This window comes from Ictidomys tridecemlineatus, chromosome 6 (genome assembly GCF_052094955.1).
Source record: "Ictidomys tridecemlineatus isolate mIctTri1 chromosome 6, mIctTri1.hap1, whole genome shotgun sequence".
NCBI classification, from domain to species: Eukaryota; Metazoa; Chordata; class Mammalia; order Rodentia; family Sciuridae; genus Ictidomys; species Ictidomys tridecemlineatus.
In genome coordinates, this window is record NC_135482.1 from 35,917,904 (window position 1) to 35,939,309 (window position 21,406).

Here is a 21,406-nt window from a genome sequence, read left to right on the forward strand (position 1 = left end):
TGAGTTACTTACCTCCACTATACTCATCTGCCAGAGAGTACCAAGGAATGGAGCCTGCTTTCTGTGAATTGAGACTTCTGAATCCATGAGACCCCAAGTAAACTTTTCCTCCTCTGGTAGGGTCCTTTCATCACACCAGGAAAATGCTGACTAAAACAGAAACAGCTAAACCTATAAATCTGTTAGAGGAATATGTTAGAGTAAATCTTTGTGACATTGGATTAAGCAATGGTTTCTTAGATGTGAAACCAAAAACATAAACATGAGAGAAAAAAACCCAAATAAATTGAAACCACATCAAATTTGAAAACTTTTGACTTTTCAAAGATATCATCAAGAACATAAAAAGAGCTGAGCGCATGCCTATAATCCCAGAGATTTGGGATGCTGAGGCAGGAGGATCCCAAATTCTAGGCCAATCTCAAAAATTTAGCAAGGCCTGAAGCAATTTAGCAAGACTCTGACTCAAAATAAAAAGAAATAAGTTATGGGCTAAGGATAAGGCTTAGTAGTAATATGTGTGCCTGGATTCAATTCTCAGTACAAAACAAAAAAGTAAAGTGAGGACACATAAATTAAGAGAAGATATTTTCAAATTATATATCTGATAAGGGAATTAATTCAGATATGGGAAGAACTTTTACAACTATAAAAGATAAAATTCTAATTTTAAAAAGATGAAGTATCTAAATAGTAGATCTTCTTTGAGTAAAAGATATTTACTCAAAGAAGATCTACAAATGCTCAATAAGCATATGAAAAGATGCTTAACATCATTAATTATTAAGGGAAATGCGAATCAAAAGTACAATGAGCTACCACTTCACTAGCACATCAATGGCTAAAGTGAGTGGACAAAGACAGTAACAAACAGGCTGGAACTGGAACTCTCATAAAATTGCCAGTGAGATTGAAAAGTGGTGCAACAATCTGAGAAAACAATGTAGCAGTTCCTAAAATTGTTTGATAAGATCACAGCAATTTCACTCCTAGGCCTGTGCTCAAGAGAAATGAAAACCTATGTCTACAGAAAAAACGCATGCATGAATATTCATAGTAATATCCATAATGACAATAAGTGGAACAAACCAAAAGTGATCATTTGAAAACTGCATTAAAAAATATAAGGTATTTATGCAAAGGAAGATGGCTCAGCATAAAAAAGGAGTGGGAAATACTGAAACTAATTATAACATGGTTGAACCTTCAAAACATCATGATAAATGAATGAAGCCAGACACAGGCTTCACATATATTATGATTTTATGCAATATCCCAAACAGATAAATCTAGAGAGAGAAATAAGTGATCAGTTAGGATCTGGGGACAGTGGGAATGGGAATTAACTGCTAATTGGCATGGCTTCTTATGGGGATGATTAAAATGTTCTAAAATTAGATAGCAATAATAATTGTATGACTTTATGAGTAAACTTTAAAACCCCTTGCTGAACACTTCAACTGGGTGAGTTTTATAGCATATAAATTATTTCTCAATAAAATCATAAAAACATAAAAATGACAGAATAAGAAATTATAGTGTTTGAGGCTTACAGAAAAGATTATAATATTGGATGCAAACTAGAAAGTTTTCTGTCAATATTTTTTTTGAATATGCTGTTAAATAGAAAATTTCATAATGAAGTTACAAAGTACAATCTTTCAAAATAATATTAAAAATAAATGGGGGAGAGATGGAGTCCAGGGATTGTATGAGAAAATATCTTAGAGATATTGCATTCATGTCCCTGGCTTACATTGGATTAAAGCTATCATTTTGGAGAACAAAAATATGTCAAAAGTTTCTTTGAAACCAGACAAGAAACATTATTAAGATAAAAGGAACCAGCTAAGATTAAAGCGTATGGTCTTTCGCTATTTTCCAAATGTCTCAAACTTTTCAAAGGCATGTGGATAACAGAACAAAGCCTAAAGAGAGAGCAAAAACTAAAGGGAGTCACTTCCAGTAATTGAAGTAGCCAAAGATATAAAATGCAAATAATATTTTAGGCCTTAGTTCTGTGCTTTGGTAATGCTTGAAGGTTGTTCAAGAGAAACTAAAGATGGTCACAGTTTATATAGTTAGGGAAATTTCAATAAGTAAGAAATTGCATTCCTTTCCATGGATGTGGTACATTCAAACGACTGCATCATACTTAGAGCTGTTTAAATACATCTATGAGAAAAACTAAAGAAAATATTTTGATTGATTGCATAGTTTTTTTCAAGAAACACATTGTAACATCTTACTAGATGCCTCAGTCTGTAGCTTCTTTGTTTTATAGTATCTTACATCTTAGTCAAAGAAACATTCTGTATTAGTCGGGTTCTCTAGAGGAACAGAATCAACGGGAAGCATAATTATTAAAAGAGGACTAATTAAGGTGGCTTGCCCAACCAGAAGCTGGATAGTCCACAATGGTCATCTGCAGGCTGGAGAGCCCAAATAACAAGTAGCTGCACAGTCCAAGAGGCTGAAGCCCCAGAAAAAGAGGAATCAATGGTGCTACCCTAATCTGAGTCCTAAGCCTTTTGGAGAATCACTGTCAGAGTTCGCTTTGGAAGAGTGAAGAAGCAAGAGTCTGATATCCTCAGACATCACAGCTCCAATTGAGAAACTTTTCAAGAAGAATGGAGTGTTCAGCTGCTGCTGCTTCCTCGTTCTTCCAATTTTTATTCATTCCAAGCCTTCATCCTTCTGGTCAGTGCTGCCCACACTTAAGGAGGGTCTCCATTTCAGTTGGCAATCCCACATGCCAGTCATTCCTAGATGCACCCTCATTGACACACCCATAACCCTCTTAATCCTTGGCATCTCTTAATCCAATCAGTTCACGATTCAAATGAACCATTACACATGATATCAATTCATATCAATTCATATCCTCTTGGCAAGGTAACTGCTGGCATTTAAACAACTGCCAATCTTGAATATTAATATATAAAGAATTAATAAAGAACAGTGTGGGATGATGATATGTGAATTAACTTTTGAATGGTGAGGAAGAAGCTGTTGTGTGGTCCAATTGGTTTTTAGGTGTAGTTTTTTTCAAAAGTTGGGGTAGGGCAGAATGTAAGGAAGATGAGATTTGAAGTCTGACTCATCAAAGAGAGTGGTTATGTTCCTTAGCCTCTCTGTGTACTGACTTTTTAATCGGTAATAATAGTATATTTTTCATAGAGATGTAAGAAAGATTAAACATAACTAAGCTAGCAAATATTATTAGTGGGCCTGGCACATAAAGTGGATCCTCGGTTACTCAATTATCATTATTTCTGTTATTAATAAATCTTATTTTACAAAATAACAATGAAAATCATGAGAGAAAAGCTACCTTGTTGTGTGTGACATTATAAAATGTCCAAATGCTTTCTAATCATTATGATAAGCTTTATCCAACACAATTGAATGTCTTAGGAACATATTCACATGAGAAATGATAATAAAGAAACAATAACCATCTCTACTTAAATATGGCACAGAGATGCAGCACTTATGCAATGATGTAGTCCTCATTTTCCAGTTTAAAAAATAAAGATCCAGCTCAAAGAGATTATATAAAGTAAAATCAGAAAAATGAATGAAAAGTGTCAGACTCTTGCTGACCTCCTTTTCTTCACAGAAGAAAAGTAGAACCAGGGAAAATTATTATTTTTCAAATGACTACACTTGTCACTCAAGTAAGAATAGTGCATACACTTGAATGCTCACAAATATTTCCTATTTATGTGGATGTACTGTTCTTTTTTTCTCCTTTTATGTGTTCTTTTTAGATATACATGACAGTGAAGTGTATTTTGACATGTTATACATACATGGAATATATCTTAATTCTAATTATGATCTCATTCTTGTGGTTGTACATGATGTGGAGTTGTACACTGGTCATGTATTCATGTATGAACATAGAAAAGTTATGTCTGATTCATTCTACTGTCTTTCTTATTCCCATTCCCCCTCCCTTGCTTTCCTTCCCCTTTGTCTAATCCGCTGACTTTCTATTCTCCACCTGCTCCACCTTGTGTACTAGCATCTGCGTATCAGAGAGAACATTCAACCTTTGGGTTTTTGTTTTTGTTTTTTTGGTGTGTGTGTGTGTGTGTGTGTGTGTGTGTGTGTGTGTGTGTGAGAGAGAGAGAGAGAGAGAGAGAGAGAGAGAGAGAGAGATTGGTTTTTGCCCTTAGCATGATAATCTCCAGATTATCCATTTACCAGCAAAAGTCATAAAGACATTTTATTTTATGGCTGGTGGAGTAATATTGCACTGTGTATATATGCCACGTTTTCTTTATTCATTCATCTGTTGAAGGGCACATAGGTTAGTTCCATAGTTTAGATATTGTGAATTGAGCTACTGTAAATATTGATGTGACCATGCAGTATACTGATTTTAAGTCCTTTGAGTATATAATAAGGAGTGGGATAACTGGGTTAAATGATGGTTTCATTCCAAGTTTTTGGAGGAATATCTGTGCTGCTTTCCAGAGTGGTTGTACCAGTTTTCTGTCCCACCAGCGATGTTGAGTGGGATGTACTATTATTAACAAGCTGTAAAGCAAGGTGGTTACATCAGAGTTGCATCAGCAGCAAAGATTATGGCAAGTTTTTCTTCATATAATTTTCATTTTTCCCTGTCATCTCATAAGTGTCATGAAATTAGTGTATTTTGTTCACCTATTAGTATATTTAGTGTACCACATAATCTCGAGTGTGCTGTACTACTGGATATTGGTTGAATGAATGAGCTGTATGGACTGTGTATGATAAGGACGCATCTGCCACCACTACTTCAGCAGGAAAAGATACAGCTTGCATTTACTATCTAAGCAGAAGCAGGGACTCCCCCAGTGTCTGATGGCTGTGTAGAACATGTGTGCATGTGAGCTGGGGGGCCCAGGGAAGAACAACTAGAGCAATCATTCTTTTGAGGATTCGAGTTGGGGTTGGATATCCTATTGATGTGTGTCCAGGTAGTATAGTGAAGATGTTTTGGTCAAAAAGCCAAAAAGGATTTACACAGGAGAAAACTGGTCAATATTGGTGCAGGTAGATTTATTCTATAGATATACTTAACTTTTGAGCGGGATTTAGAATCTACTCACTTAATCTGAATCTAATGCCTAAAATAGCATCAGATTGACTCCTGTTAGGTAGGGCCTTTAAATGTATTATCAGGCTGAAAAGAGAGGATACAGGCAGCCAAGGTCATCTCCATATCTTTTCCAAGAGTGGTATGCATGTTGATCTGCTCAAGTAAAATTTAGATTAAAATCCAGTAAGCATTACCTATTGTGAGCCGGGTGACATTTATCTCCTTACCTCCTCCCAGGAAACAATTTATTTATATTCATTAAGTTTACAGAGGCTGATTTATTAAAACAGAATAGAGTAAATCCTTCAGGCATCAGAAACATTTTATAATTCTCATCCATCATTTGTTCTTTATTAGGGATTTTATAGTTATCATAAAGTCAGGAGGAATAGCAAATACACTCAGCACATGCCAGACACTGTTTCATACCATTTACAGAGATTATCTCATATGATCCCCACAACAACCTAGTCTATAGGTACAATTATAATCCAATTTTATAGATATGGAAATTAAGCAAGAGATACTAAGTCTTTGGCCAAGGTCATACAGCTACTAAATGATGGATCTGGGATTCAAAGTCAGTGTGCTAACTGCAAAACAGGGACTTTTCCAAAGCGATACTGTCACTGAGCAGTGGGTCATTTACAACCCAATGTTTGACTCTGTTTTTCCCCAAGATTTTCCTGATACTCTTCAAGTTTAATGCATTTATGAATTACTATGTAAAAGTACAGACACCTAAGTCAAGTTTTATGGGCAATATAATGGATTTAAAGGACAATTTTTGCCTTTCTAACTGATTTTAGAATTTAACCTTATAAGAAGTAACTTCTCTGTGATTTGAAAAATCCCATACAGCCTGTAAAGCAAATACAATGTAAATAGAAGGCAGCTTTTCCTAACAGTGTGTATGGTTATGCTAGTTATAGATAACTTATCAACTCATTAGGACTCAGATATTTTAGATAAATCTCATCTGCCTATGGTTTGGCAGTTAGTAAACAAAATTTAAGAAATAAAATTAATATCTAGAAATATATATTTAATTTTATATTTTATATTTTATTAGAATTGTCATCAACTTTTATTAGGATTATAACCTAATTAGCCTTAATCACTCCATTTATGTATTCATTCATCACTCCCCTTTTTACTTTTTTTCTTGACATCTACTTGTTATTCATTCACCACTGTGTGTATTAGGCTTATGAACAAAACAAAATAAAGCCCAGACAGGATCTTAACCATGTGTAGCTTATGCCTTTTTAATGAGTAAGGTGCTTCCACCCTGCTCAGTATAGGTTTAACTCTTAAAACATGCTGAATATTAATCAGTGAACTGAGTCTTTTGCCTGTAATCATAGCGAAATTTAAGATGCATAGAAATATATTTTGATATTTATATTTTAGAATTTTAATGGATAAAATTCTGGTACAAAGATTAGAATCACAAGAATCCAGTTTGAATTTGTCATTGTGATATTTTCTTTGTATGACTAGATAATATAAATAATATGTTTTTCTATAAAATTCCTATCTGTTATCAACCTGGGGGAATTACAGTTGTCCACATTCTATTTTTATATTTTCATATTTTAAATCTTTTAAATAAGAACCCATTGATTTTCATTTTCAAATGTTCCAATGGTACAAAATAGAATTAGAAAAGAGTTTGATGACTTATTGCTATTATGTCCAGATAAAAACTTCTAAGTCATGAGTAACACCAGAACATTATTAAATCATTTAGGAAGTGGGGATTTCAGTCTAGATGATGAAGTAGTTCAGACTAGATGTCATTCTGAAGAAAATACATTTATATTTCCTCACTTCAATAAAGTAATATTTATCTTAAGTAAAACAAAACCTCATGGAAACAAAGATGTTTCAGAAATACATCATAACATATTTTCACTGATTTAATTTTTTAAAAATACTTAGAATTGTATATCCAGGAAAATGATTGAATATTCAGGATTTCCTTACAGATAAAAAAAGAAGTCCTCAAATTACCCATAAACCTATGAGCAAATATCCTTTCTACCATAAAAGGCTCACAGGTTTGTAAAAAAAAATGGCAATTTTAAATTATTTCCTTATCAAAATAGGATTTGTTGTCAGACTTTATTGTGCGACAAGCAAAGTAATGACAAATTTAAGTACATATATGTCAGAAGCTTACGAATATAATGAAAGTTTATTTCAATACAATTTGTAACCAGATGAAAAGTTGTTTGCCAAAGCCTTCTTTCAAAAGCCAAGATACAACCATAAGTTTTATTTATGTTTGAGATTATGGATAAGCTAAATAGCTGGTTTAATAATTATACAATGTACACATGCATTGACATCATACTAAATTCCATAAATGTGTACAATTATCATGTGTTAATTGAATATTTTCAAAAAAGTTTGCAGTGTTAGAGACCAAACACAGGGCCTTGCACATGCTGGAAGAGTGTTCCGCTGCCCATCTATGTCCCTAATCCCCATGATGAATTTCTTTATTTAATAAACATGACAATTTATGGTTTGCAAAAAGTTGCTTTTTTCCCCCCTAACTTCAATTCCCCAAGGATTTCTATAAATAATTTCTAAATTCAACAGTGGAATGTCTCAGAGAATAAAAATTGGAAAAGTCAATGCTAATATCAATTCAAAGAATGCAAATAAAAGCAAACATAGAAGGGGACAATTTGAAGAATGAGAGCATAAAGAAAAGAATAGATAGTAGATGAGAAATAAAAATGCATCATTGTCTAATGTATATGCTTATTTTCTGAATTAACAAACAAGTAAGAAAAAATATTGATACAATTTGAATCCTCAAACTTAAAGAGAATTTCAACCTGGAGTTGATTGTGAGTTAGGCAATAGTATTCCTGACACATGATTATACTATAATTCATCCCTAAATCATATTGTAAAAATGAGCATTCACAGGAAATATGAAAGCCAAATTTCTAAAGCTGCGTATCTGAAGTCAGAAGTTCTTTCATTACACGGAAGAAACATCTATAGTCATTCAGGGGAGTAGATCCCAAAGGGCTAGCAAACCACTACAAAAGAAAAATGACCTGTCAGATGATAATTAAAATTACCTGCAGGCTTAGCATGGCTGGTGTACTCCAGTTCCAAGCATGCCATAGAGACGTCTACTAACATATCTCTTTCCTCACAAAAATCTATTTTCAATCAGATTACTTGGTAATACATTCCATGGAACAACGTTTCCAACTCTGTATGGAAAATGAATAGATGAATGACGTTTTCTTTATTTTCAAACAATCGTGAAAGTTAACTTTATGGAATAAATTTCTAAATAAACCAAGGAAACGGGAAGAACAAAACTCAAATATGGGATATAAATAATAATAAGGAAAGAAGGGAAAACAAGTACAGAGATGAAAGAAAATGGAAAGCAGAAACATAAATGCTGCAATTTTATCTCCATTTTTTTTCTCCTGAACGATGTTGAATATAACAATTAACCTGGCACTAACCTCCACCCACACTTCCCACTGACTCAGTAGGAGCTCTTCACAGCACTACAATTATGAGCTGCACATAACCTGAAATTGTTAACTTGCTCATTTACCATCTCTCCTATTCCCTAAATATTTTAGCTCATGTACTAATATGAAAATTCCACAAACATCAAGTGTATTCTCTCTCTCAAGAACTCTAACAATTACATACATCCCATAAGACAATGATAAATAAATCCCATGAATATGCTTAAATGTTTCTTGAACACATATCAATCTGTCCTACAAATCCAGTAATCTGAATAAAAATGTCAATCACTATATACTAAAACAGTATAATGATAAACATCTATAATGTCCATATAAAAACTTGAGGTAGGAAAATAAAATTATTCACACCAGATATTATAATTTGAATAGGTTCAATCATATTTTCCATTTCTCCCAGGCTTTGTTATTTTAAAATTTGTGTCAATACTAATTGTAGCAGAACTGACATAAAAAATGTCTCACATGTCACCATTTAAATCTTTTGAACCTAGTTCATTTCCTTCAGAACCTTTCCACTGCCTGCACATATCATCATTATTTCAGAATTCATCTTAATTTTGAAATGAAGATGAAACTATTTATCTTGCATGAAGAGTTATCCTCAATACTTCCCAATGGCCTTCTCCGAATGAACATCTTATTCCCGATGCAATACAAGTATTTTGTTTATATCCTAGCCCTGTCAAAAGCTCTCACTGTTTTTCATTATTTAATTATCCTTTATTTACAAGTCTGTAATGTTTAAGCCATCTTGAAACTTAATTACTATCATGTTTTTATACTATTTGGAGATAAGATAATCTATTAACATTAGGAGTTCACAGTAGAGTAGAGTTATTTGGGGTATGTACAGGAATATTTTGAGAAAGGAGGGAGGTGTTAATAAGAGATCTTGAGTCATCAGAATTTCAAATTTAGGCTTCTATATGCTTTTCATTATGTATTATCAATTTTTCTATAGTAAAACTCATAAGCCTTTAAAAAAGTAATGCAGTTGGGGCTTTCTGCATCTATCAGTTCCACGTCTATGGATTCAACAAATCTCCGAGAATATTTGAAAAATAATTGCTAAACAAGTGCAGACCTTTTTTCTTGTCATTTTTTAATACAGCATAACAACTATTTTCATTGCATCTACATTGTATTAGGTATTATAAAAAAAAAAGAGAGCTGAGTTAAAGTGTACGACAGAAAGTGTGTGTGCATTCTATGCAAAACACAATGCCATTTTATACAAAGGACTTGGCCCTACGCAGATTTCGATATTTTTTAGGTGCCCAGAACCAATCCCTCGGGGGATAGGAGGGGAAAATGTATATATTTTTGTGTTTACCATGATGAACATGGTAAAGAAAATGCCACTGAGTACCATACAACCAGTGAACGAAGCTGTCGTTGAGTGTGAAGGGCCTGTTACAGTGGCCTAGTATGGACATGTTGGCTTCGTATGCGACTAGGCTATCATCAGCTGACATGGATAATTTCAATTTTGTTATTACACCCATGTAGAACTTGTAATCATTTTTCTATAATAAATTTTTATGCACTGTCAAGCACTTCATATCATCTTCCTACTAAAAAAGAATTAAAGGCCTTCCAACTGAATTCTAAACTCCTTAGGATGACTGTCAAGCTCCCTGCAGTACCACCATTGCCCTTCCCTACCAGCTTCTTTCTACCTTAACTATTTTATTACTTTCCTTCGTATCTTCCATGTTCCAGTCAAGTGAACTGCATGTGCCATCTTTTCTGACTGTAAATTCTGTTCAGTTCAGTTGAAAGGTCTTTCAATCCCACCCCTGCTTAAGAACCCTGACGTTTCTTAAGACCCAGCATAAAGAGTGCCACCACTCTTTTGAAGCCTTCCATGTTCCGTGCAATACTTTGTTATGTGACTTCCGTGTTGTGGCACTTATCATGTCCTACACTGTTTTGCATATAATTGTGTTAACTATAAGAGCCTGTAGGGCAGGGGCCACATTTTATTTATCTTTTTTTTTAATATAAATGTCACAGAACATAGTAGAGCAAATGTCTTATACAAAGAGCAATCAGTTAATGTATTTGAACTAATTTCCCTTTGTAAAATGTATCTAAAATGAAGATTTTGTAGTATGGTTATTTTACTTATTCTTTTCATTCTTTTATTCATAAATATTTTTGAACATCAGTTATATACTAAGCAATGAGTATACAGTGGCAAAACAAACATTGCCTCTCTACTTATGAAATTCACAATCTAGTGTAATAACAGTGTAATATAAAAGGCACTGGATTGGTTGAAACTTGGGTTCCAGTTTGAGCCCTGCTCCTTACTAGCTAAGAAAAGTTAGGCAGGGGTTATAATCTTTCTGGGTCTCATTTACCACTGTTGGTTAAATTTGATGTTATTTACTATCCTTTTTATGGATAAAAATATTATTATATTTTATCTTGACTCTTGAGCAACTAATGCAGGTAGATGTGACTTATTCATTTTATATATATATATATATATATATATATATATGTGTGTGTGTGTGTGTGTGTGTGTGTGTGTGTGTGTGTCAAAGCTGTCTTTTTCTAGAATTAAATTGCTTCCTCTCTGTGCACCAAACTCAGAACTAATACAATGAGTATTTAGCAAGTAATATCAAAGAGTTGTAAAGAAATAGAAAGCAGTTTCAAACAAATCTTTTAGTAGGGCCTAGCATGATTTACTATATATTAATAAAAACTATAGGATAAGTAATATATTTCTTCAGACAAATAATGGACATATTGAAAATTATGACCAGAAGTTTTCCAAATCTGTGAGTGCTTATTCGGTCAGGCAGTCACAATAGGAAAACTGACTTGGCCCAAGTATCTTCGGGGCTCTAAGGAGTAACAGAAGACACTAGTCAATAGACACTAGAGTTTGCAATATACTTTGAGGAATATGAAAAGAAGCAATTCATGGTCACTCATATTTTGTCATTTAAAGGATCTGAGAATGAAGAAAACCCTTCAAAGACTGATTGTACCTGGAATTCTATCTACTTTTATCAAGTCTATTCAGTATTTGTTTCAATACTCTGTACTCTTCTACTGAGACCCACTTTAGTCTCAGTACATGGCCTTACATCCTACTTTCTTGGAACTCTTCCAGCAGGATTTCTCTCAATCTCTTCACGAGTTCTACAAAGTCACCTGCAATAGTGTCCTGCATTTCATCTTCTGGTTCCATGTGAGATCTTTCACCAGTGCCTGACTTGACACCTATGCACTGGAGACCTCTTAGCCCCTCCTGCCTTCTTGGTAGCCACCTGCTATCTTACTTCTCCTATGTCTTCAACTCTCCATCTCTGAGAGCTGCTTCTCCCCAATATTTCAGCATACTCAAGTCTCTGCCCCCCACATACAATCTCTCTCTCTCTCTCTCTCTCTCACACACACACACACACACACACACACACACACACACACACACACATTTTTTATTCCTTCACAGTTTTCACTTCTCTGCCACCCACTTCATTGATTTTCACTAAGCAACCCATTCCAAACTGCCTTTCCCCTTCACGTCTAAGCCAAAACTGCATTCAGTGAGGACTTCCATGACCTTTCACATTGCTAAATCTGCTGGACATTTCTGAATCTGCTCTTATTCTCTCAGCAGCACTTGTGACACCATCACCCATTTATTAGGTGTTCCTTTGACACGTATGCCATAAGCCTCTCAGCTTCCCTTCCACCTATTTTTGCTTCCTTCGTGGATCCTGTTGCATTATATGAAATTTAAATGTAGGATTTCCTCAGGGTTTAATCTGAGGCACTCTTCTCTTTCAGCAGTCTTTCTTTATGTGGTTTTCTCCACTCTAATGATTTCAATTACACTTCAAATGGATTCCCAAGTTCCTACTTCTAATTCAGAACTCTTCTTAGCTACAGACTCATACATCACCAAAGATGACATAACCATTCCTATATCTCAAATTTCATATGATAAAAACTAAACTCATCTTTTCTCCTCCTTCTTCAATGTTTGCTGGCAGCAATCATCCATATATATGTGTCAGAAGCCTGAGAGAAATTTTTGAAATCTTGTCTCCTTCACTACTTACATCCAACCTATTTACAAGAGCTGTCAATATCATTCTCCTCCAAACATTCTGGGATTCATCTACTTTTCTAAATATCAACTCCATCTTCCTGGTTCAAGTCACAATAAGTCATTACTTACCTGGAATGCTGAGTAGCTTCTTAAATGTGTCTCCCATTTAATTTACATCTTCTTCCTGTATCCCCAAACTCTTCATGTTGTATTCAAAGAATTAAAAAATACAAATTTGTTTATTTCATTTTAGTTACGACAACTTTATAAACTCCCATTTTATTTGGGATGAAATGCAAAACCCCTTATGTAACTCTCAAGACCCATTATTTTTACCTTAGCTTGGTAAACTCTATGGCTATTTGCTTTAGCCATATTGACCCTTCTCTCTGCCTCCTCTATAGGGCAACTGACCTTGGAATGCTCTCTATAGTCATCAGCTTTGCTTAGTTAATATATAATATTCATTATTTACATTATACCATAAATATTACTTTTTTGGAAAAGTTTTTCTTAATCCTCAGATTGATTTACATGCTAGTTATCAGCTCTTGTTGCATGATGTGCTTTGCTTGGTAGCATTTATAACTATTTTAATTGAGTAGTAATAATTCCAAAAATATCAATAATTCTAATGGAGTATTGAAGGTTTGGAATACCATTCAACTTCAGTACTTGACCCACAGTAGCCCCTTGACATGACATTTAGAATGGATGAAAAATGCATCTCTCTTTGTTTCTCTCTCTTTACCATCCTCTGTTGAAAAAAAAATGGTTTTCATAGCCACTAATGATAAAATTTTCTCCTATACTTTGAAATAGCACCAGGGACATTTTTTGAGTGTTTGGAGGATATCCCTGAAAAACAGAAGAGTTAGAGGCAGGACAGGAAAAAGGAAGCCCATGATGGAGATCACTGCCCTTAATAAATTGCTGAATATACATGGCCACCATTCTGCTCTCAGGAGGCCTTCACTTATCTTCTCCAGACATTGCCACAGTTTATTGACAGAACTGAAAAATGTTATGCCTTATATTCATAGTCTATGTCCATTTTTTGTACTTTCTCTATATTACATAATTAGTTGTGATGACCTTTGCTAAAAATACATTTAGAGGTGTTCCAACTGACTTCAATACAGAGATTCAAAATGAGTATTATGTATGCACACGTTCACATAAACAACCATAAAGCACAAATCAAATAGGAATTAAAACACCATGAGTCTTTTGAGATAGATGATTTTCATAGCCATATATGACTACAAATTTGACACTGATTGCAATAAATATAAGGCCAGTAGAGAGCACTACAGACACTAGCTTTTTAAAATATTCTTTGGATTACTATTAACAAAATTTAATAAAAGTATATTATTTCTCATTTTTAAGTTTTAGCCTTTTCTTCAGCTAATGAACTAAGGTATCATTTTACTTGAAAATAATGTGTTTTTCTATACCTTCTCTGTGTTTTTCTATATCATCATTTGTGTGTTCCTATTTTATTTCATTGGAGGAAACAAAATATTTAATTAAGAAATCTGAAAGTGGGCCTATTTTCAAACATGGTGATTATAGTTATTAATGTTATATATTCTTTAAAAATGTTGAGAGAGGTTGTAAAGTGTTTGCATCATTAAAATCATAAGCATGTGAGATAATGTGTATATTGACCATAAATATATATTTATTGATCCATGGTGTCTCTCTCTCTTTATATGTGTGTGTGTGTGTGTGTGTGTGTGTGTGTGTGTGTGTGTGTGTGAGAGAGAGAGAGAGAGAGAGAGAGAGAGAGAGAGAGAGTGTGTATCCTCAACACATATATGCTTAAAAGCATCACAGATTGCACATAATAAATACATATAATTTTATCTCTCAGTTTAAAAAAATTTAAGTGCATTTTTTAGACTTAATTTTTATTTTTCATTAGACATGTATACTTATAGTTTCCTTAGCATAAGATCATAGAAATGTTCTTTGATTTATCATATTGCTGGAAAGTGCATGATATGATAATGCTATTTTAATGGAAAAATGGTCATCAGTCTATGGCAACTAGTTTTCTTAAAAATTACTTTAGAATTTAGAAATTTAAACAAATATGGAATTTATGTGGATCACAAATCAACTGGCATAGGATAATATGCAAACAATGAAGCAGAAAAAATGGTCATAGGTATTATAATCTGTAAGTATACATTTAAAAATAGCCACATTCACATTAAATTATTCAAAAATATAAGGCCAAAATTGAGTGGAATTCATGCTTATAAAGGATACATAAACAAGAAAGGTTTTGATTTTAGCACTGTTTGAGATATCAAAAATCTAGAAACAATCTGAAAGACATCACCTATAAGAGATTATTTCAATGGAATTCTATGGGGTGGTTAAGAAGAATTATATTGATCTATTGATATAAAATATCACTAACATAAAAACAAATAAGTCAAGATGAAAAATGTTCTCTATAATTGTATAATACATTTGAGTTTTTAATAAAGGATATATACACATGTGTTTAGGTACTTACATAAATACTTATATATTACATATATAAACACATATATATATAACCTATATATATATGTACATACACTCACACTAAAAAGTCTTTATTAACATTGATTACTCATGGTGATCAGGCTTTTGTAATATTCTTTGAATTGTTTGTTATATGTTTTGTCTATGTTTAAAATTTCAAAATTAAAATCCTTCCTGACAAAAGAATACCTAAAATATATAAAAGACAGTAGAATATTGTACTTGAATATCCTACTTAGAAATGACAAAGATGTGCTTACTCTCTCCACTTTTGGGGGATTGTTCTGATTTGGGATCTAGATAAAAATATTTATTTAACCTGATTTGCTGTGATTGATCTATGCAACATTCCTGGTGACAGGAACATTGAGATATTTGTGCAGTGTTAAGATCTTCATTTGCTCTCTATTTTCCATTTCTGGTTAAATACCTAAAAGAAAATCATTACTGCATTTATTATGTCAGTAAATGACTTCAGCAAGAAGTGTAGTGAAGAAAACTTGGAAAGAAGGGAAACTTCTTAGAGACACTGCATATCAGGAAACAGATCTACCTTGCCCATCTAGGGAAGCACAGAAAGAGATACCTGCAGGGAGGGTGTGTATAAGTCCACTGGGACCAGAAAGGCCAAGGAAGCAGAGAAGCTGAGTAAGAAACTCAGTTTTAGAAGAGCATAATTTGATCGCACTAATAAATTTTTGAGAAATATTTTATGCTTCAGGTTGGGCCCAAAAAGATCATATTCAAATGTGAAATAATTAAAATTGTAGCATTTTGGGCTTTAAATTGGAGCATTCGAGGATAAAAACTAACGAGAACGTGAAAGTCTCTTCTGAATGTGCTGTCCATGCTAATGGTGCATTTAGCTCTTAAACTTGCTAATTACTGACATGTATGTTTCTCAGCATGTCCAGAGTAAATTCTGTTGCTATCTCAATTACTGTACTATGAAAGAATGTAGGAAGAATTTGAAAATCGCCTTTTTGTCTGTTTCTTACTAATTCCCCTAATTAATTCCATAGGACCAAAATTAGAGAAAAATTATACTGCTGAATGGAATAAGTTAAGCTGGATTTAAAGAAATATAGGTTAGAAATTGAGGTGGTTTTCCAGAGAAAGCCATGTAAATTCTATTGTTTTTTGTTTGTTTGTTTGTTTGTTTTTGTTTTGTTTTTTTTTGTTTGTTTTTGGTACTGGGGTTGAACTCAGGGGCACTCAATCACTGAGCCACATCCACAGCCCAATTTTGTATTTTATTTAGAGACAGGGTCTCATTGAGTTGTTAAGTGCCTCACCATTGCTGAGGCTGGCTGAGAACTTGAGATACTCCTCCTGACTCAGCCTCCTGAGCTGCTGGAATTACAGGAATGCACCACCATGCCCAGCATAAATTCTGTTTTAAATGAAGCCAAACTCCCAAACAAGCCCTTAAACATCTTTGTGTCCTGAGGATCAAGGTTACTATGGCAAGACACCTCAGCAACACAGACATCTGATTGTAATCATCATCTTGTCTTTACTTCTTTGGTTCCCCATGAAATTATTTAGAAGATCCTGGCTCACTTGGTTAGCAATCTTCTGATTTAAAATTGCAAAACGTGGCTCTTTCTTCTCAAAGGTAAAATACCTCATTATGTGCATGTAGAAAAGAAAATAGCTCCTAGTTTCTTCTGAAAACAACTGTAAACTGCCTTCAGAAATCCTTCACAATCCAAATTTTCCTTTATTTTTTTGTCTTTAACAGATACAGATTTTAATTTCATTTAATTTTGTTGATATATCATTTTGCTATTAATCAATGCTTCTATTTCTTTTCTAATTATTCTATAAGTGATCAAAAATGAGTGTCTTCGGCCACATCAATGTTTGTAGCAGCACAATTCACAATTCAGTTAAGTTGTGGAAGCAACCTAGATGCTCTTCAGTAGATGAATGGGTAAAGAAAATGTGGTGTATATACACAATGGAATATTATTTAGCATTAAAAGAGAATAAAATCATGCCATTTGCAGGTAAATGGATGGAGTTGGAGAACATAATGCTAAGTGAAGTTAGCCAATCCCAAAATACCAAATGCAGAATGTTTTCTCTGATACAGGATGTTGATTCATGATGGGGTTGGCAGGGAGCATTGGAGGATTAGACGAACACTAGATAGGAAAAAAAGGGGTGGAAGGGGAAGGGAGGGGGCATGGGGATAGGAAAGGTGGTGGAATGAGATGGACTTCATTACCCTAAGTACATGTATGAAGACACGAATGGTGTAACTCTACTTTGTGTACAACCAGAGATATGAAACATTGTGCTCTATATGTGTAATATGAATTGTAATGCATTCTGCTGTCATATATAACAAATTAGAATAAATTTTAAAATCATGATAATAAGGAGATAAAAAGAAAAGAAAAAAGAAAAAAAAGTGAGTGTCTTCCATTTCTAACTACCCCCAGGTCAAGTGCTCTGGTCACTAAGTACACATTAAGTGCAGTACAGATTTTGTATTAAATTTTTTTTCCCATCAAAGTCAATGTGACCTTTGGGAGATCATGATAATAAAGTAACCTCCTCCACCTACGTATTTCATCACAACTTGTTTTATTTTCCTCATGGACTTTGGTGTACTGGCAAGTGGCTTTCTAGAGGAGAAAAGAAAACCTTTATATATAGTGCTTGCCAGTTGCCAAAGTATAAATATACCCATGGCAGCTGATTCAAAGATTCCAATGTGGTGTCACTGAAAGTGATATTAGGACAAGATGCACATAACCAGGTCTCATGTAGCAGTGTGAACAGGCTTTGAAACACCAAAGCTACTAATGTTTGTGCTCCCCATTACTCAAGATTGATTTGTTGATTATATTTATTTTCTATCAAAACTAATCTCCAGGCAGAGAACAGTGCCTGGCATACAGCAGGTGCTTAATAAACATTTAGTGGATGAAAGTATAACTTTCGACTTAAACATCTAAAAATTTTAAGGTGACAATGATAATAAAAATATTGTTTTAAATTGTTATGTGGTATGTGTTCTAATAATTTGAAAATAATCTCCTGGGAAAATGTGACAAGAGATGACTCATGTATCACTTTCAAAAATTTGTCTTGTATCTTTTTTATCTCATAGGTTTTCCTTAGAGATTTAAATATGAGTTTGGGTGGAAGTGAGGTTGAAATGCATAAAGAAAAAAGATTACAAGCTTTGAATTTAAAGTTTTATCACTGAAAGATTAATCATAACTTCCAACAGTGAAAATAGAAAAAAAAATGTCCATTTTAAAACAAAAGAAAATATCATTTTATATTTCATGAGCTAAATAAGTTTAAATAAAACAATCAAGAAGCAAAGAAGTCTTTGCACTTATGAATTATATGTTATTGCCTATGGCAGAATTAGAATAAAAATTACTACTGTTATGATTTTCATAATCATTGGCAATGTAAGATAATGTAAATAAGACCCTACAACTGAAGAATAATTATTCAGATTCAGCTTTCCTCTTTTCAAAGTTTTTACTTTTTTGAAGAAAATGAAAATTAATTAGAATTGACTTTTAATATTTTCATCTTTAGTTTTCTAACATGCAACTCTAAATTAGTAACTCTACATTTGCTTCTATATTAGTAATTTTTAACACAGATGCTACAGCACATTTTTTCTTAGCATGGATTAAATTTATACATTTTGTTTTATGACGGGCACAAAGTAATTCTTAAAAGATTCATTAGATCTCTGTTAATTATATTATCTTCCACCACCTGACTCTCAATGGCCCTCCTTAGGCTCATTTATTTTTTCTGACAGTCCACATTCAACTACTGATTGTGTCTCTTCTTCCAAGAATCTTGGCTTTGTTCATCCACTCCTAAGAATGCCTTTCTTCCTATCTCTGTCTTTTGTAATTGCTGACTATATTTTACTTAATAGTCGACTTATTCACTTTTTGTGCAGTACTTATTCACTAATTATATTTTGTTGTTTGTTGTTTATTTTCCTTCTGTCTTGTATAAGTACAGAGATTTCTTTTCATTCACTTCAATATCTCAATGCCTAGAATAATACTTGGCATGGAGTAAGTATACTAAGAATCTACTGAATCAACAGACAAAGGTACTTATCAAAACAAATCTAAGGATTATAGTAAGATGCTCTATTTACGATGAATTTAAAAACATAAACATTTATATTTTAAAGTATAGATTGGCACTTCCTCTTAATCTTGTGCTATTTTGACAAAGTTGTATGAATTAAGAGATAATGTGATATCTTGAATCATTCAAAAAAATTTTAACACCCAGGCTGAAAGAATTCCAGCATGAAGGTGCAATTTTCTCATGTAAAATGTTGCTTATTATACGACATTTATAATCTAACAAAACACATTTTCCTGGTATGCTAATGCATTATGCAAACCCTCTCGTGATTTTGTCACAGAATTTTAAAAGTTTCAATTAAGTGAAACAGACCTTAACCAGCTTTGAATGAATTGTCTAATGAGAACAGACTTTATATTCCAAAGTAGTTGTTTTTAATATTAACTTATATTTATATAGGTTGGAATCAGTTATTTTGTCCTTTGACCTAGCTTTCCTTCATGCATTCCTCTCTTTGGGTATATCTCAAATACAGCAAGAAAGAAAAGGGATAAGTCACCATGTGAGCATATGTGTATATGTACATATAAACACATATATTTATGTATCTGCATGTATATACATACATTCATGTTTATATATTATTGGAAAGCACAGAAATTCTTGTATCCACTTTCTGCTATTTGGGGGAGATACTGGGGATTGAACTCAGGGACACTTAAAAAACTGAGCCATATCCCCAGCCCATTTTTAAAATTTTATTTATAGACAGGGTCTTACTGAGTTGCTTAGGGCCTAGATAAGTTGCTGAGGCTGGCTTTGAACTTGTGATCCTCCTATCTCAGCCTCCCAAGACAAGGGGATTACAGGAGTGAATCACTGCACCCAGCTCAGTTTCTATTCTTTGTAAGTACTTTGCTTATCCTCTCTGAGCCTCAGTTTACTTTTCTCCAAAATACAATAAGAATACATACTTTTCTAGCCCTGAAAGAAAGGGTGAAAAAGGCTAATCAAGGATCAAACTTGAAATATATAAGGCACTTAGTATTTATGGAATAATTAATTCCATTGAAAATACAGTTATCCCTGATGTAAACTACTACATAACCTTTAATAAGAGAGCATGGAGATTATTTAACCAAATAGCTACATAGTTACAGATATTTTAACAACTGTCTAATCAACACACAACAAAGCAACCAAAGTGTGACTAGTTCAAGTAGATTCACCTTGATGAAACCTTATGGTGGATATATGAGTGATCAGGCATTTATTCATGATATTTAAGCATGGGCACATCTCCCAAGCAAAACAAGAGATTAAGAAAATTTCCTTGTACATCTGAATGTCTCAAAAAGGAATTCACAAATTATTGGAGAAATAGTGTTATTCATACTTAATGAAAAGAACTCCAACTAGCAATTATTTACTGATCATTTTCTACATTTGTGTAGACATATATTAAATATATTGAAATTGCTACAACTAGAAGTAATAACAGGTAAATGTACAGTGATTTGTGCTTCCCCTTAACTTCCCTTTTAATCCTTAAAGGGAAGAAATACCTACAGAGTCAACACAAAGGAAGAATGATAGAACAAATTTTCAATTAGGTAGCTCAAGACATAAGAAATATGCTATGAAATATAAGGGGCTGGGAATCCATTAGGAAACAAAGTCAAAAATATTGCTTTCATAATCTCACAATCTGAGATCTGTGTTGAAATAGGTACAATTATGATGTTTAGATTTATGAATCAAGCTACTAATAAAGTATGTTTTAAAGAAATACATCAGCGGCCAAGGTATTTGTGTGTTCTTTTCATAGAAGTTATTGAATGAGCTTTAACATTTCATGCAAAACTTTGGAATACTCTCCAATATCTTCGTGCAAAATTCAACTTCGTTCTATAGTTGTGGCCAGTGCCTAGCACAGAGTTTGCCACACTGTTTGGGGACTTATGTGCTTGTATATTATATGTATATACAAATAAATTTGTATATTACTTAATATTTTCAAAATGTGTATAATCCCATCAGATACCCCAGCAAACTCAGTGA

The 21,406-nt window shown here is 33.4% G+C and overlaps 1 long non-coding RNA gene across 4 annotated transcripts in view; it reads right to left on the reverse strand.

Moving 5' to 3' along the window:
* LOC120888263 (uncharacterized) overlaps positions 1 to 21,406 on the reverse strand; it is a 60,599-nt gene that overhangs the window by 35,826 nt on the left and 3,367 nt on the right. The window contains exons 3-4 of one of the 4 annotated variants that reach the window (XR_013440428.1): positions 12,839 to 12,908; positions 13 to 150 (exon numbers count right to left, since the gene is read on the reverse strand). This is a non-coding gene — a long non-coding RNA (uncharacterized LOC120888263). Of the gene's footprint in view, positions 1 to 12; positions 151 to 8,196; positions 12,909 to 21,406 lie in introns of all 4 variants that reach the window. The other 3 variants (XR_013440427.1, XR_013440426.1, XR_013440425.1) reach the window with 3 other exon arrangements.